Source organism: Passer domesticus, chromosome W, assembly GCF_036417665.1.
Source record: "Passer domesticus isolate bPasDom1 chromosome W, bPasDom1.hap1, whole genome shotgun sequence".
NCBI classification, from domain to species: Eukaryota; Metazoa; Chordata; class Aves; order Passeriformes; family Passeridae; genus Passer; species Passer domesticus.
The window spans coordinates 8,905,676-8,921,318 of record NC_087511.1 but is presented as its reverse complement, the minus strand read 5'-3'; the positions used below and the strand labels follow the sequence as shown (position 1 = coordinate 8,921,318).

Below are 15,643 nucleotides of genomic sequence, written 5' to 3'. Positions count from 1 at the left end.
TTCCGATTATTTTTACATCCTCAGTCACCGAGGCTCTAAATGGTTTCCCTTCAGCCCCTAATACCTCACAAAATTTTCTACCAATTACCATACCTTCTGGTACCTTGTTGAGATAGGACTTATCTGCTCGTGTATCAACCAAAAATTCAAATTCCTCATTTAGGGATCCTATCTCAAAATTTACCAAGGGGTCCTCTAGATGTTGCATCAGGTCCCCATAAGTGTAAAGCCCTTGACACCCCTAATTGTCACCTCTAAGAATCTTCTCTAAGGCTTCTTGTTCTTTGGCTATTGCCTCATCAATACTAAGCTTTTTACAAAACCTTCTAATGTGTGCAGTATCTCTGCAATAATAGCAGCATCTTTCGCTCAAAGGGACTTGAGGTCTCTCCATTCCTCTTGTACCTGATGGTACTGGCCTATCCTTGCCTGCTCCTAGTGGTGGACCCGCCCACTCTTTTGTTACTTTGGATTGTGGGATAGAGTTGCTTGCCCCCACACTTTCTCTAGCTATAGCAACCATGATCCTAGCCTTGGCCTTTGCTCTTTCTTCTTCCCTCCTTAAATACACCTTCAATGCTTCTCTCAATAACTCATTAATGTCCTTCTCTTGCCAATCTTCAATCTTTTCCAGTTTTCTTCATATATCAGGCCATGATTTAGTAACAAATTGGACCTTTAGTAGCACTTGACCTTCTGTGATGTCTGGGTCTATTTTAGAGTACAATTGGAAGTGCCGCTTTAGGCGATTAAGCCAAGTAGCAGGAGTTTCATCCTTCTATTGTGCACCCTCGAATGCCAATTTTGTATTAGTTCCTTTGGGAACTGATTCTCTGATCCCCCGAATTATCAAGGACCTGTACTCTATCATGGCCTCCCTCCCTTCCTCTTGATTAGGGTTCCAATTGGGATCTGCTAGTGGCAATTTCTGTTCACCTGATGGCACTTGGTGTCCCTGGATAGTTATCTTTTTCCCAAATTCTTATGCTAGCAGCTCTAATCATTCAGAACTCTTCTGGGGAAAACAATATATTTAGAATGGAATTCATCTCCCCCCAAGTGTAGATATTTGGACCTAAGTTTTGATCCACTTGGTTGGCAATGCCCACAGGGTCCTCAAGTAAATTCCCTAACTCCTGCTTGAATCCTCTCATGTCAGAAGCAGTTAGAGGAGCATTCACAAAGCCAACACCACCCGCTACTCCTCCCATAGGAACTTCTCTGAGGGGAAAAAGTCTCTGTACCTTGGAGGTCCTCGATATGGTACTGCAGTATGGCCCATCCTCAGATACAACATTACTCATTTGAGGGGTATTAGCATTAACCTGGACTTGCTGTAGGTCAACGTCTGTATCCGGTGATAAGAGTTTACCAGGTAAGGAGGCATTTGTGTCCCAATTAGGAGGAGGTAAAGGGACAGCAGTAGGAGGGGGAGAAGAGCCTGAGTGCATGTTAAGTGGAGCTGGAGAAGGGGTAGAGAGTGCAACAGGTGGAGTAGGCACTCGTGGTGGTACAGAAGCAACTGAAGGAGCCCGAGGAGGTGGTAAAGGAATGGCCACCAGGGGAGACACTGGGTCTACCATAGAGGAAGGCGAAGAGGTTGAAGAAAGAATTAGAGGAGGCGGTAATGGGATGGTAGCCGGGGGAAGAGCCGGATCTGCCATTTGAGGTGCTTGAGGGAGAGTAGGATAAATTGGAGGGGCATTAGGAGGCAAGTAGTACAGGGGGTCCCACCTTTTACTAATCTCTTTAACTCGAGCATCCCCTCCTTCAATCCTCTCTTTCTTCCTCTGCACCACACAAATTCACATGCCTTCATCCCAGATAGCACTCTTCAACCAACAAGCTACATATAATAGCGTTGCTACAGAGCTCGACACGGCACAAAGCACCCAGACTCGATCAGAAGGGTGTATGAGAGAGATTTATTACCGCAACATGTTGCTTTTATAGTTTTTCCAAGATATTTACATTTACCTAACAGAAACATACATTGCCCATTGCTAATAAAAAAGAAACAAAGTTCCCAATAGGTAAACAGGGAGCCACATCATTCTGTGAGCCAGCTAATGTCTGTATCTTTTAAGTTTCCCTCTTCCATCACGTTGCCATAGTGATAGCCTTGACGTGTTCCTTGAGAAAGATAAGGGGCTTTCCTTATCTCCAGGAAGCCTTCACTGACGCACAAGAACAGCACAAAATGTCTTTCCCACAATTCCCCCTTTTTGTATTTGACCTGCAAATACAACTGCTACGTACTTCTTCAGAGTCCTTGCAAAAATCCAATCAGATGGAGGATCCATTCTTCATTCAAATAACCAACTTCTACCAACTCCATAACACACACCCTCACAATCTTAATGTTCATATACAAACAAGGCACATAAAGACAGATCTTCAAATACCATTACAGACCTCACAATTTCCAGATGACACATTTATAGCAGAATGACACCTTCACCTCTAGTTAAATAACTTTCTCCCACACAGAATCAGAGACCAAGTCATCTGCCTAGTCACCACTTAGAACCAAGTAGCATCCAGTTAACTTTACAACTGGTTGCTGCTATCATAATGGGCAACCAACCTAGTCGCTCAAAGTGTGGACTTCAGCTACTGACTCAACCCCTATGCAAAGGCAACACTTCTCCCTTAGGTACATCAAATTCCCCTATTTTGGGACTGTCGGTGCCCTGCAACAGAAAATGGTACAAGACACATTTCTCAGTACTACCAACCTCTCTGTAAGAGAATTCAAGGAAATGAAGCAAAAGTAACATCCACTAACTTAAATTTTGAATTTTCAGCGAAAGCCTATAACTCCCTTTACTCTGTCTCAAATTACCATCTTTACCACACATTCTTTGAGGGTCCATGCTTCCATCCACCTAATAACTAATGCAATTACCTACTCATTTTTAGAACCACCCACCCTGTTCTTTTCTGTGTGCTCCAAATAGGGTTTAACACAATGGGAAGAGACCCAACGAGGGCCATTTTCTGTTAAAACAAATGTGTATCCTCTTCCCCATGTTACTAATTCCACTGGGCCAGTCCACTTTCCCGTGATTAAATCTTTTACCCATACCTTAATACCTTTCTGAAACTTTGGTTGTTTTGAATTCAACAATGAAAAATGATAGAATATAGGAGACAATTGCAAGTCAGGTAAAGGATGCCAAAAGTTTAAGACATAGACGGCTTTCTCTAATCTCACTTGAGGTGACTCCATCTGCATTCCCCCTTTTTGTTTTTGTACCTGCCGCTTCAACACACCATGGGCACGTTCAATAATTGCTTGGCCTGTCGAAGCATGAGCGATACCAGTAGAATGACCAACACCCCAGGCACGAAAAAACACTTGAAATTTCTTTGAAATATACCCCGGGCCGTTATCCGTCTTTATATGTGATGGAACGCCTAAGATGGAAAAGGCATGGCAAAAATTATGAAAAACATCCCGAGCTGTTTCACCTGCCGACGCTGAGGCAACCATGGCATGAGAAAAGGTGTCAATTGTAACATGGGCATACTTTAGACAGCCAAATTCAGGCATTTTTGTAACATCTGTTTGCCATTCTTGCAAAGGGAGTAAGCCTCTAGTATTAGTACCGTAATATTGTGAAACGTCAGACATAAGACAGAGCAAGAAGAAATAATCACTTTGCTTTGCTATGTGATAATTTAAATTTCTGCCGTAGCGCCTGAGCACCCTGATGAAAAAATTGGTGAGATAGAACAGCTTGCTGTAACCCATTAGGCACCATTTTTACTGCTGAGGCAGCCACAAGGGAATCCACACAGGTGTTACCTTCAACAAAGAATCCAGGTAGCGATGTATGGCTACAAATGTGCATAATAAAATAGGAATGTTTTTGATTACGAATAACAGTCCACAATTTCAACAACATAACAAATAATGGTTTTTCCTTTACATTATACAACACAGCTTGATCCAGCTGTTTCACCAAATTAGCAACATAAACAGAATCAGTAACTATATTTACGGAACTAGGAAATAAAGGCCAAAAGTATGGTGCAAAGTTCAATTAACTTAGGAGACTCCTGTTGAAACATGACTTCATATTCCCAGCGGTCATCCTTCTTCCAGGCTACAGCAGCTTTTCCAGTTCTTCCAGATCCATCTGTAAAAACTGTTGCACCTTCCACTGGCACAGAAAAGCAAAGTTGTTTCCCCTGAAAGGGAATCCTCTTAGTGAAATTCAAAATAGGATGAGAAGGTAAATGATATGCTATTTGACCTGTAAAGGAAGATAAAGCAGATTGCAGCTCATGATTGTTTTCGAAACACCACTCAAAATACCATTGTTGTACCGGTATGACAATAGTTACAGGATCACGGCCTTAGATCTCATGGCAGCATCTGCCAGCTTTGATAATGATCTCTGCAGAAAGCTCATACAGACCTGGAGCTGTTTTTCGGGACCTGAAAGACAAAAATATCCACTCTAAAATATGCAATTTATCTTCCCATTTATCATTCCACTGACACAATAATCCACATGGTATTTAATCATCTCTCAAAATAAATAATTGCCCACCATCAGAAACATCTATCCCGGTAACAAATTTAGATGCCAAGGCCAATTCAACTTCTTCTACAGCTTTTTTTTGCTGCAGTGGTCAAATGTCTCTCATTGGCAGAAGAAGTAATCCCTGACAATAAGTCATACAAAGGTTGCAGTTGATGATTAGTTCCCCAAGTACAGCCTAAGCCAACCTATTGCACCAACCAATTTCTGAACGTCAGCAGCAGTAGTTTTAACTTCAATGTCCAATTTTACAGGTTGAGGCACAATTTGTGTATTGGTGATTATCAATCCCAAATATTTCCAAGGCATCTGTCTTTGAACTTTCTCCAGGGCGATAACCAAACCAAAGGCTTCTAAAGTTTCCACAGCACATTGTTGGAGAGCCAATAATTGCTGTTCATTTTCGGACGCCAACAAGATATCATCCATATAGTGGTAACAATAACAATTGCCAAACCAGGGGGGCACACACAGCCAAGGAAGGGGTGCACACACAGCCAAGGAAGGGGTGCACACACAGCCAACCAGGGGTGCACACACAGCCAAACCAGGGGGGCACACACAGCCAGACCAGGGGGGCACACACAGCCAAACCAGGGGGGCACACACAGCCAAGGAAGGGGTGCACACACAGCCAAGGAAGGGGTGCACACACAGCCAAACCAGGGGGGCACACACAGCCAAGGAAGGGGTGCACACACAGCCAAACCAGGGGGGCACACACAGCCAGACCAGGGGGGCACACACAGCCAAACCAGGGGGGCACACACAGCCAGGTCAGGGAGGCACACACAGCCAGACCAGGGGGGCACACACAGCCAGGTCAGGCGTGCACACACAGCCAGACCAGGGGGGCACACACAGCCAGGTCAGGGGGGCACACACAGCCAGGTCAGGGGTGCACACACAGCCAAACCAGGGGTGCACACACAGCCAGGTCAGGGGGGCACACACAGCCAGACCAGGGGGGCACACACAGCCAAACCAGGTGTGCTCACACAGCAAACCAGGGGGGCACACACAGCCAAGGAAGGGGTGCACACACAGCCAAGGAAGGGGTGCACACACAGCCAACCAGGGGTGCACACACAGCCAAACCAGGGGGGCACACACAGCCAGACCAGGGGGGCACACACAGCCAAGGAAGGGGTGCACACACAGCCAAGGAAGGGGTGCACACACAGCCAAACCAGGGGGGCACACACAGCCAGACCAGGGGGGCACACACAGCCAAGGAAGGGGTGCACACACAGCCAAGGAAGGGGTGCACACACAGCCAAACCAGGGGGGCACACACAGCCAAGGAAGGGGTGCACACACAGCCAGACCAGGGGGGCACACACAGCCAGGTCAGGCGTGCACACACAGCCAGACCAGGGGGGCACACACAGCCAGGTCAGGGGGGCACACACAGCCAGACCAGGGGGGCACACACAGCCAAACCAGGTGTGCACACACAGCAAACCAGGGGGGCACACACAGCCAAGGAAGGGGTGCACACACAGCCAACCAGGGGTGCACACACAGCCAAACCAGGGGGGCACACACAGCCAGACCAGGGGGGCACACACAGCCAAGGAAGGGGTGCACACACAGCCAAGGAAGGGGTGCACACACAGCCAAACCAGGGGGGCACACACAGCCAGACCAGGGGGGCACACACAGCCAAGGAAGGGGTGCACACACAGCCAAGGAAGGGGTGCACACACAGCCAAACCAGGGGGGCACACACAGCCAAGGAAGGGGTGCACACACAGCCAAGGAAGGGGTGCACACACAGCCAACCAGGGGTGCACACACAGCCAAACCAGGGGGGCACACACAGCCAGACCAGGGGGGCACACACAGCCAAGGAAGGGGTGCACACACAGCCAAGGAAGGGGTGCACACACAGCCAAACCAGGGGGGCACACACAGCCAAGGAAGGGGTGCACACACAGCCAAGGAAGGGGTGCACACACAGCCAAACCAGGGGGGCACACACAGCCAGGTCAGGGGGGCACACACAGCCAGACCAGGGGGGCACACACAGCCAAACCAGGGGGGCACACACAGCCAGGTCAGGGAGGCACACACAGCCAGACCAGGGGGGCACACACAGCCAGGTCAGGCGTGCACACACAGCCAGACCAGGGGGGCACACACAGCCAGGTCAGGGGGGCACACACAGCCAGGTCAGGGGTGCACACACAGCCAAACCAGGGGTGCACACACAGCCAGGTCAGGGGGGCACACACAGCCAGACCAGGGGGGCACACACAGCCAAACCAGGTGTGCACACACAGCAAACCAGGGGGGCACACACAGCCAAGGAAGGGGTGCACACACAGCCAAGGAAGGGGTGCACACACAGCCAACCAGGGGTGCACACACAGCCAAACCAGGGGGGCACACACAGCCAGACCAGGGGGGCACACACAGCCAAGGAAGGGGTGCACACACAGCCAAGGAAGGGGTGCACACACAGCCAAACCAGGGGGGCACACACAGCCAGACCAGGGGGGCACACACAGCCAAGGAAGGGGTGCACACACAGCCAAGGAAGGGGTGCACACACAGCCAAACCAGGGGGGCACACACAGCCAAGGAAGGGGTGCACACACAGCCAGACCAGGGGGGCACACACAGCCAGGTCAGGCGTGCACACACAGCCAGACCAGGGGGGCACACACAGCCAGGTCAGGGGGGCACACACAGCCAGACCAGGGGGGCACACACAGCCAAACCAGGTGTGCACACACAGCAAACCAGGGGGGCACACACAGCCAAGGAAGGGGTGCACACACAGCCAACCAGGGGTGCACACACAGCCAAACCAGGGGGGCACACACAGCCAGACCAGGGGGGCACACACAGCCAAGGAAGGGGTGCACACACAGCCAAGGAAGGGGTGCACACACAGCCAAACCAGGGGGGCACACACAGCCAGACCAGGGGGGCACACACAGCCAAGGAAGGGGTGCACACACAGCCAAGGAAGGGGTGCACACACAGCCAAACCAGGGGGGCACACACAGCCAAGGAAGGGGTGCACACACAGCCAAGGAAGGGGTGCACACACAGCCAACCAGGGGTGCACACACAGCCAAACCAGGGGGGCACACACAGCCAGACCAGGGGGGCACACACAGCCAAGGAAGGGGTGCACACACAGCCAAGGAAGGGGTGCACACACAGCCAAACCAGGGGGGCACACACAGCCAAGGAAGGGGTGCACACACAGCCAAGGAAGGGGTGCACACACAGCCAAACCAGGGGGGCACACACAGCCAGGTCAGGGGGGCACACACAGCCAGACCAGGGGTGCACACACAGCCAAAGCAGGGGGCACTCACAGCCAGGTCAGGGGGGCACACACAGCCAGACCAGGGGTGCACACACAGCCAAGGAAGGGGGGCACACACAGCCAAGGAAGGGGTGCACACACAGCCAGGTCCGGGGTGCAGAGCCTTGTGCTGCTCCCTGTCCTGCATGATCCCCCTGGAATGCCCTGGAAGCTGCAGCTTTGTTCCCTCAGGCCCCCAGGGGACAGGCTGGCCTGAGCCTCGTGTGCCCCTCGTGTCTATGGACACCTCTGGGCAGTTTGGAGGCTGTACCCAAAACCCACGAATCCCCTGCCACCACTGATCCCCTGGCACCAGGCTTGGAGCTCAGTGTCACCTCTTCTCTGTCACTGCAGTGCTGCAGCTCCTGGAGCTCCCTGGAAATGGCCTCTGGGTTATCTGCTGCTGCCATGGGGAGGGGTTGTCCCGCCCCCACCTTCTTCAGCAGCACCCAGTGATGGATTGCAGAGAGTCACAGCACCAGTGGGGCTGGAAAAGCCCTGTAAGCACATCCAATCCAACGATTCCCGCAGCTTTGTGTCCCCAAGTGCCACATCCAGAGAGGTTTTAAATCCCTCCAGGGATGGGGGCTCCACCACTGACCTGGGCAGCTGTGCCAGGGCTGGGCAGACATTTCCACGAAGGAATTTTCCTTAATATTCAGTTAAACTTCCTCTAGTTACTCCTCTAGTGCAACGTGGGGCCATTTCCCCATATCCTGTCTCTTGTTCCTGGGGAGCAGAGCCTGAATCCCTCCCAGACCCACCCTCCTGGCAGGGAGTTGTGGAGAGTGAGAAGGTCCCCCCGAGCCTCCTTTTCTCCAGGCTGAGCCCCCCCAGCTCCTTCATCCACTCCTCATCGAGGGCTTGAGCTCTGATTTCCAGCAGCATTTGGGCAGCTGAGCTCTCCCTGCCCCAGCAGAGAATCAGCTGCAGAAACATCCCAGAGCTGACCCTAAACATTCCCTATGTTCACATCAAGTGGAAAAAAATTACTATTTGGGAAAGAAATACCAGTTCTCTCTCCTTTGGTGCTATTCCTGCAGAATTCAAATAAACCTATTCACTCCTACACGTAACTGGCAGAATAGAAAAATAAAAGTATTTTTTGTAGAAATAGAATAGAAAAATAGAAATAATAGAAAAATAAAAATGGAATAGAAAGGATAGAAAAATAAAAGCATTTCTCACAAAGTCCAGTCAGTATCTTCTGTCTTCCAATGCCAACTTATTACAATGGGCTTCTTTCCTCACCTTGCAAGGATTTTGGGGCACAGGCAGGACTGTCCAGCCCCTCAGGAGCTGCAGACACCCCCGCAGCTGCCCCACAGTCACCATCCCTCCATCCCCCTAAAGCCAGTGAGGGTTTTTGGGCTGTCCAGCCCCCCAGGAAGTGGAGACACCCCCGGAGCTGCCCCACAGTCACCATCCCTCCATCCCCCTAAAGCAGCCGGGGCTCTCTCTCCGCGCTCCCCAGCAGCAGACCTCGCTGTTCCAGGGCACCAGCGCACCCCAAACCCTTCTTTCCCAAGGATTTTTGTGCCTTATCCCCCTGTTCCCCGCGGAATCCCTCACCTGCGTGCGGCGGCTCTGCGCTCCCGCTGCGGGACCCGCCCGGGGCGGGGACGGGCCGGGGCGGTGCCCGAGCTGGGGACACCCGTGACAGCCCACGGGAGCCCTGTGATTCCCCTTGTCCGCGGTGACATCACCAGCGGGGGGTGTTAACGGGCAATATTTGGTTTTTCTCGCGGTTTGTTCCCGTTTTCCCCGCCCGGCCAGATGTTCTCCCTGCCAGATGTTTGCCCGCGTGGCTCAGGGCTCCATCCCCCCCCAGCTTTAGTGCAGCTCGGTAAAACACCAACTGGATTCTAAATTCTCAGCATTTTCTCCTTCCCCACGAAAAAAAAAAAAAAGGGCAAAAAAAGCTTTGCTTTCTCCCGACGCAGAGGATGGGCTCTGGGAAGCTGTTGGGCGCAGCTGGAATTTCAACAAGCCAAATTTTATTTGAGGTTGAGGGTGAATCATCCCATGGGGTCCACGGCTTAAAGCAATGGAAAAGAACAAAGTGGTTTTGTGCTGAAATCCTGATCTGGGAGAAGGGAAAGGGAAGGAAAAGAAATTAAGGGAGTCAGATGGAATGGAAAGGAATAGACTGGACTGGATTAGAATAAAACAGAAGAGAGGATTTCAGTAGGAAGACACCCACAATGACCATGTAATCCACCTCCCTGAACAATTCAGGCTGACCAAAGGTTACGTCTAATTGGTGTCATTAGAGAGGTGCAAACTGCTGCTTTTAGGCAGCAGCTCAGCTAAAGGGCTCAGCTACAGCTGATATCCAAAGAAAAAAAAGGCAAAAATCTGTTGACTTTGGCTCTGATTAATTTTAGTATAAATTCGTCTGGTTCAACTCTGCTTATCTTAAAAGAGGGCAGCCTCCTCTCCATCAGGGCTCCAGCCTGGATTTTAACACCCTTCAGCTTAATGTAATATTGTCACAGGGATTCAGACTAAACCTGAGGGTGTAAAAATGCCAGGGATGCCCATGGGAATGGCTGGAAATTGAGTATTTCAGGGTAATATGTTTATTATACTTAATGTGTATTAAGTAATGGATATTAAGAATATTAGTACCTAAGAAATGCACTTAATTAGGGAGTGCTGCTTCAGCTGCCTCTCACAGCACCCATCCCAGTAAACAGACACTGCAATATCCTTGGAGGTGTTTTAGGGCAAAGGGACCTGGAGAGGATTCAGGCCAGTAAAGCTGAAGGATCCAGGGCATGAGGAGCTGCAGCTTCCTGAGCCTGTGACTCAGACAGGGCTGTATGAATTCCTTAGAACACAGGTTTTCCCCTAAGACTCCCTCAAGATGCCTTTGGGAAGAGATATTTTCATGGAAAACGTTTATTCCTATTTTCAGGATTTTACTCAAAGGCTTCAAACATCAACCAAAAAGCTTTGCCTGCTTTTTTTTTCCTGCTCCAATGCCCTAAGGTTTGCACTTTCAGTTATGCAAGACACAGACTTCACAGAATGAATGGGTTGGAAGAGACCTCAAAGATCATCGAGTCCAACCCAGCACAGGATGATAAAGAAAAATATTTGACCAAAAGTCAGTGGATACAGAAATCAAACCCAAATCTAATTAAATCCTTAATTTAAACAACCCAAGCTGCAGCAAGGATGGTGAGGTTGGGTGGGGCTTGGAGCAGTGTGATCTGGTGGAAGGTGTCCCTGCCCATGGAACAAAATGGTCTTTGAGGTCCCTTCCAAGGCAAACCACTCCACAATTCCATGATTCAGCATCCACGGGGTGGGTGCTGGAGCCCTTTGCACACAGAGGTTGCTCCTCATCTGACCCATCCCATGGTGACTCACAGGACACCCAGGTGTGCCCACTGGTTTCACAGCTCTGCCTCCTGGGATGCAGGGAAGTGGAAGGTTGGTTTATTGCCAGGAGCCAGCAGAGCAGGGCTGGAACACCCCGGCTTTGAGGGAGATGTCAGACACAGATCTCACTCACAGCCTTGTGATGCCTGGCCATGCAGCCCTGGCTCTTCCAAAGAGGGTAAACAATTAGTCATGCCTCAAAAATCAATATATTCCGTGGGTTTGAATTTTTTTAAGCACTCCCAAGTATCTTGTTTGCTTTAGAGAACCCTCAATGCAAAACAAAACCCTCCTTGGTACCGTGGATGATTTAAAGCCCCAGACTGCAAACCCAGGGGGTGGGAGATGGAGGAGTCAGGGGGTGGATCAGCCATGAGACCTCCCCATTTCTGGGGAATTTGCTCCCAACTTGCCCTTCACTGCAGCCAAACACTCCAGGCACGAGTTGCTTTCCCCATTTTAGAATTCCCAGCATTTCCCCAATGGCAGGAGCCACATGATACCTGACAGTGCTGGGTCTGCTTGGGGGAGGTTGATGTTCCTCACTGCAGCTGGTGCAGGGCTGTGGAAAAACACCCCACTGCAATGGATAACTGATCTCCAAAGGTGAAATACCTTTAAAACAGTAATTTGGATTACTGAATAACCTTAAAGCAGCAATGGAAAATAATAAACAGAAAGCTGCTCCTCTCTTCCTGATGGTAAATTAATCAGAGGAAACCAATCTAGAGGGCAAGAAGCTCCATGGCGTGAGAGATGCACTTCCCTTCCCAGAGCAGAACAACCCACAGCCACATTTCCCTGCCTTGTGATTCCTGTGGCCTGATGTGTGTGGGACTGGCAGCACCCACAGTGTGCAATGTTTGGGCTACAGATCTGCCTGGCACCATCCCAAAGTGCTAAATCCAGCCACTATCTCTGCCTGTGCAACCTCCCAGGCTGGGGAGCTGTGACAGCATCACCTCCTTTCCTTCTCAGAGCTGGGGATGAAGCTTTGAGGAGCATTTGTGGAGCCCCTCATAGCACTTTCCTGAAGTGTCTGCAGCTCCAGCCCTGAATTCCAGTGGCTGAACCACCTCTGATTCTCCTCACAATAAAAAAGGGCATCACAGCAAAATCAGGCAGTGGGAATCTGCTCTGTGACCTGCCAGACTTGAGCAATATCATCCCAGGACTTCTGAGAGCAGGGATGAAGAGTCCTCCTCCTGCTCCTCCTCCTCCTGCTGCCCTTTTGGGGGTTTGGTTCATTCCAGAGCTTCCTTGGCTGCATCACCATCTCCCCCTCCACAAAGATCACTCTGCCCCAGCACTGGGGGAAAACTCTATCAATGGAAGGCTGAGAACTTCAACACCTCAAGTTTGATGGAAAAGAAGGGAAAACCAGTGGATAAGGAGCACCACCCCTGCTGCTCACATGAACCCTCATGTACCAGCAGGTCTGGGCTCGCTCTCTTTATCCTCCTTTTATTCTTTTCATAAAGCACCAAAGCAAAACTCCTGCCTTTGGAGCTTCCTCCTCCTCCTGGAAAACTGCAGCTCACCCAGCCCCCTCCTGCCCCGGCAGCACCAGGAGAGCTGCAAGTCCACCCCAAAATTCTTCACCCAGCTTCTCATGCTGAGGCTGTAGATGAGCAAAACCCTGCTAAGGCTTGAGGCTTTTACATGATTAAAGATGAGGAAACGAGAAGCACTTTGAGGCTGACATTCAGATCTGAGCAGAAGTTGCTTTTCGAGCATTAAATGAGTCTCGTAGCAATTTGTGTCAACTGAGATTTTACAAAAGTCCTCACACTCCCCCTGGCTTTGAACTTGATAGAAATTCCATCCTCCTCTGCAGCCTGGCGCCCAGGGGCCCTTATGGAGCATCCTTCATGCAAATGTGATTAAATAACTGCAGCAGAAATGCCCACAGTGACCCCAAATGCTGGTGCAGGTGGGGCCAAAGCCCCCATGGCTCGTTGCCATCAAAACCCAAGACCTTGGTGCTTTCCTTGCCCACCCTCTGTGCTTGCCCAGCAGAAACTACTCCAGCCTAAAAAGCTGAGAGGAAAAGTGCTGTGCTGAAGGAAGGGATTTCATCAGTTCACTGAGGGCAGGGAAAATCCCCCTTGTCTCTGGGACAGATGCTCCATAAGGAGAATAAAACCCCTGTGTGACACCAGCCTGAGCACGTGGGGCTGGGAAAAACATGAAGGGCAAAGAAAGCCAGGACAGCACAGCCTCATCCAGCAGAAAGCCTCAGTACCAACCACTCTGAAGAGTTTAAAACAATTTTATTACACAGCAATCACAGAATCTTTGAGGTTGGGAAACACTTTTAGGATGACCAAATCCAGCCCCAATGGATGGGTTTTGCCAGATCTCAGGAAACCAGAGGAGAGAGAAAGGGAAGAGCTTTGGAGGAGTCCTTTTCCTTCTTTCCTGCACTAGACTTTTGCAGAGCACAGGAATCCATCCTGCTGTGAACCCTTACACTGAGCAGGGCCCAGATTTAAACCTCCTGTGTTTGTGCTCTTCCTGCAGCAGCCAGAGGAACACAGGAGTTATTCCTGTGTTCTGGAGTTATGCTGGGAGTTATTCCTCAAGCAAAGTCTGTGCAAAGGTGCAGGTTAGAACAACCTCTCCCAGCAGCACCAGATGTCACTAAAATGTTGGTTTTGCCATTTTTTAATCAAGTTAAGTGTTAAAAATAATCAATAGCAGACACAGCCACCTCTCCCAGAGGCTTGGCAGGGCAGGTGGAGCAGCAGCAGAGCCCTCTGGTGATGAGCAGGATGCTGGAGGGGCAGCTACCAGCACTGAGAGCAAAATCCAGAGGAACCCCATCGTGCTTTGTTTTCACACAACACCCAAAAGCTCCTTTTCCCAACACCTTGTATTTTTTTTTACCCACTCAGAGCAGTTTTTCTTGATGTCACTGCACTCCCACTCTCCTTTTAGCAGCTCCCTACTCTGCCAGCCAGGACAGAGCCCCAGGAGAGGAGCATCAAGACAAGGATGGTGACAGTGGCAGCACAGAGCCATGAATGTGATCAGCCCAGCATTCCAGGTTTATGTGGTGTTGCTTTCTGAGGGGGAAACAGGACAGAATCCAGGCAGAAATGCAGAAATGCAAGCCTGGTGTGGAGCTGATGAGACTTTGAAGTACCTCAATTAAAAAACCTTCAAGATGAACAACTCTGTCCTTGAGGAGTGCTAGCACACCCTGGCTTTACTGAGCTTGGCACGCAGGGAGAGCAGCACCAGGGTATTAAAGCCGTAATTTTCCCCACTTTAAGTGAATTTAAACTGTGATATTCTGCCACCTCTTTGCTGGAGGGTGTTGCCTGTAACTGAAGGAAACACAGGCAAATTGGAAACAACCCCTCTGAACCACTTCTGTCACACAAAGCACTGGAATGTGAAGATTTCACATTGTGCAAATGAAGCAGGTTCCTTTGAAAAGGCACCACAGCACAGGGTTATTGTTCATGATCCTTTAACAGCTGAGAAAAGTGGAGTATCCTCACAAAACACCCTTGTCAGGACACTCTTTGGGGTTCTCAGCACGGATCTACCCCAGGACAACACGGCATTCCTGAGCCAGGGGTGTCACAGAGCATCCTGAGTGGGAAGGGACCCACAAGGGTCAGAGCCTAGCTCCTGGTCTGCATTCCCTGAGGAGCCTGGGCAGTGCCCAGCACCCTCTGGGAGAAAAAACTTTCTGTGATATCCAACCTAAACCCACCCTGGCACAACTTCATGCATTCCCCATTCACGCCAAGCCCAGAAATTCCTAAATGAAATCCAGTGTCTTTTGTCATCTCCTGAATTTATTTCAAGAATGGACAAATTCCATATTTGCTTTTAACCAGGCATAAAACAGCATTACTTTCTGAGAGTGATGTGTGATTCTGGTGGGAAGGGATACTGGGAGGTTCCTAGTTCCCACTTGGAATGAAACTGAGCTGATGCAGGAGTTTAGGGGTTAATTGCTACAGGAATTCCCTCACCTAATCACAAGAACATGAATGTGCAAGAACAGGTAAGATCTTGCACCTCCAGCAGGAGGAGGACCTGAAATGAAACCCGAGGTGTGCCAAGGGCTGCTCAACACAGCCCTTCCCTTTCTTGTCATGAGAAAGTTGGGAAGAACACAGGAACACAGGCACTGTGATTTTATCTCCTTGTCTCTCATTTAACAGGGAGGGTTCCCTTTGGAAACTGATAACAGGGAGCAGAACTGCTCCTGCTGCTGCACTGACTCCCCTTGCCACTGACCTGGGTGTAACTCAGCTCCTGATCTGCCACTCAGGGGATACAAAGTCCCACTGTTATCCAACAGGACAACCAGGGAATCTCTGAAACAAAAGTATCACAGAATCCCAGGATGGTT

General features: G+C 50.1%; 1 long non-coding RNA gene across 1 annotated transcript; it reads right to left on the bottom strand.

Annotated features, from left to right (window-relative positions):
- Positions 1-1,904: 1,904 nt before the first annotated feature.
- LOC135289075 (uncharacterized) lies at positions 1,905-9,708 on the bottom strand. The gene is made up of 3 exons (XR_010351875.1): positions 9,451-9,708; positions 4,428-4,447; positions 1,905-4,262 (listed from the first exon to the last, which is right to left on the bottom strand). It is a non-coding gene; the product is annotated as an uncharacterized LOC135289075 (long non-coding RNA).
- Between the last annotated feature and the right edge of the window lie 5,935 nt (positions 9,709-15,643).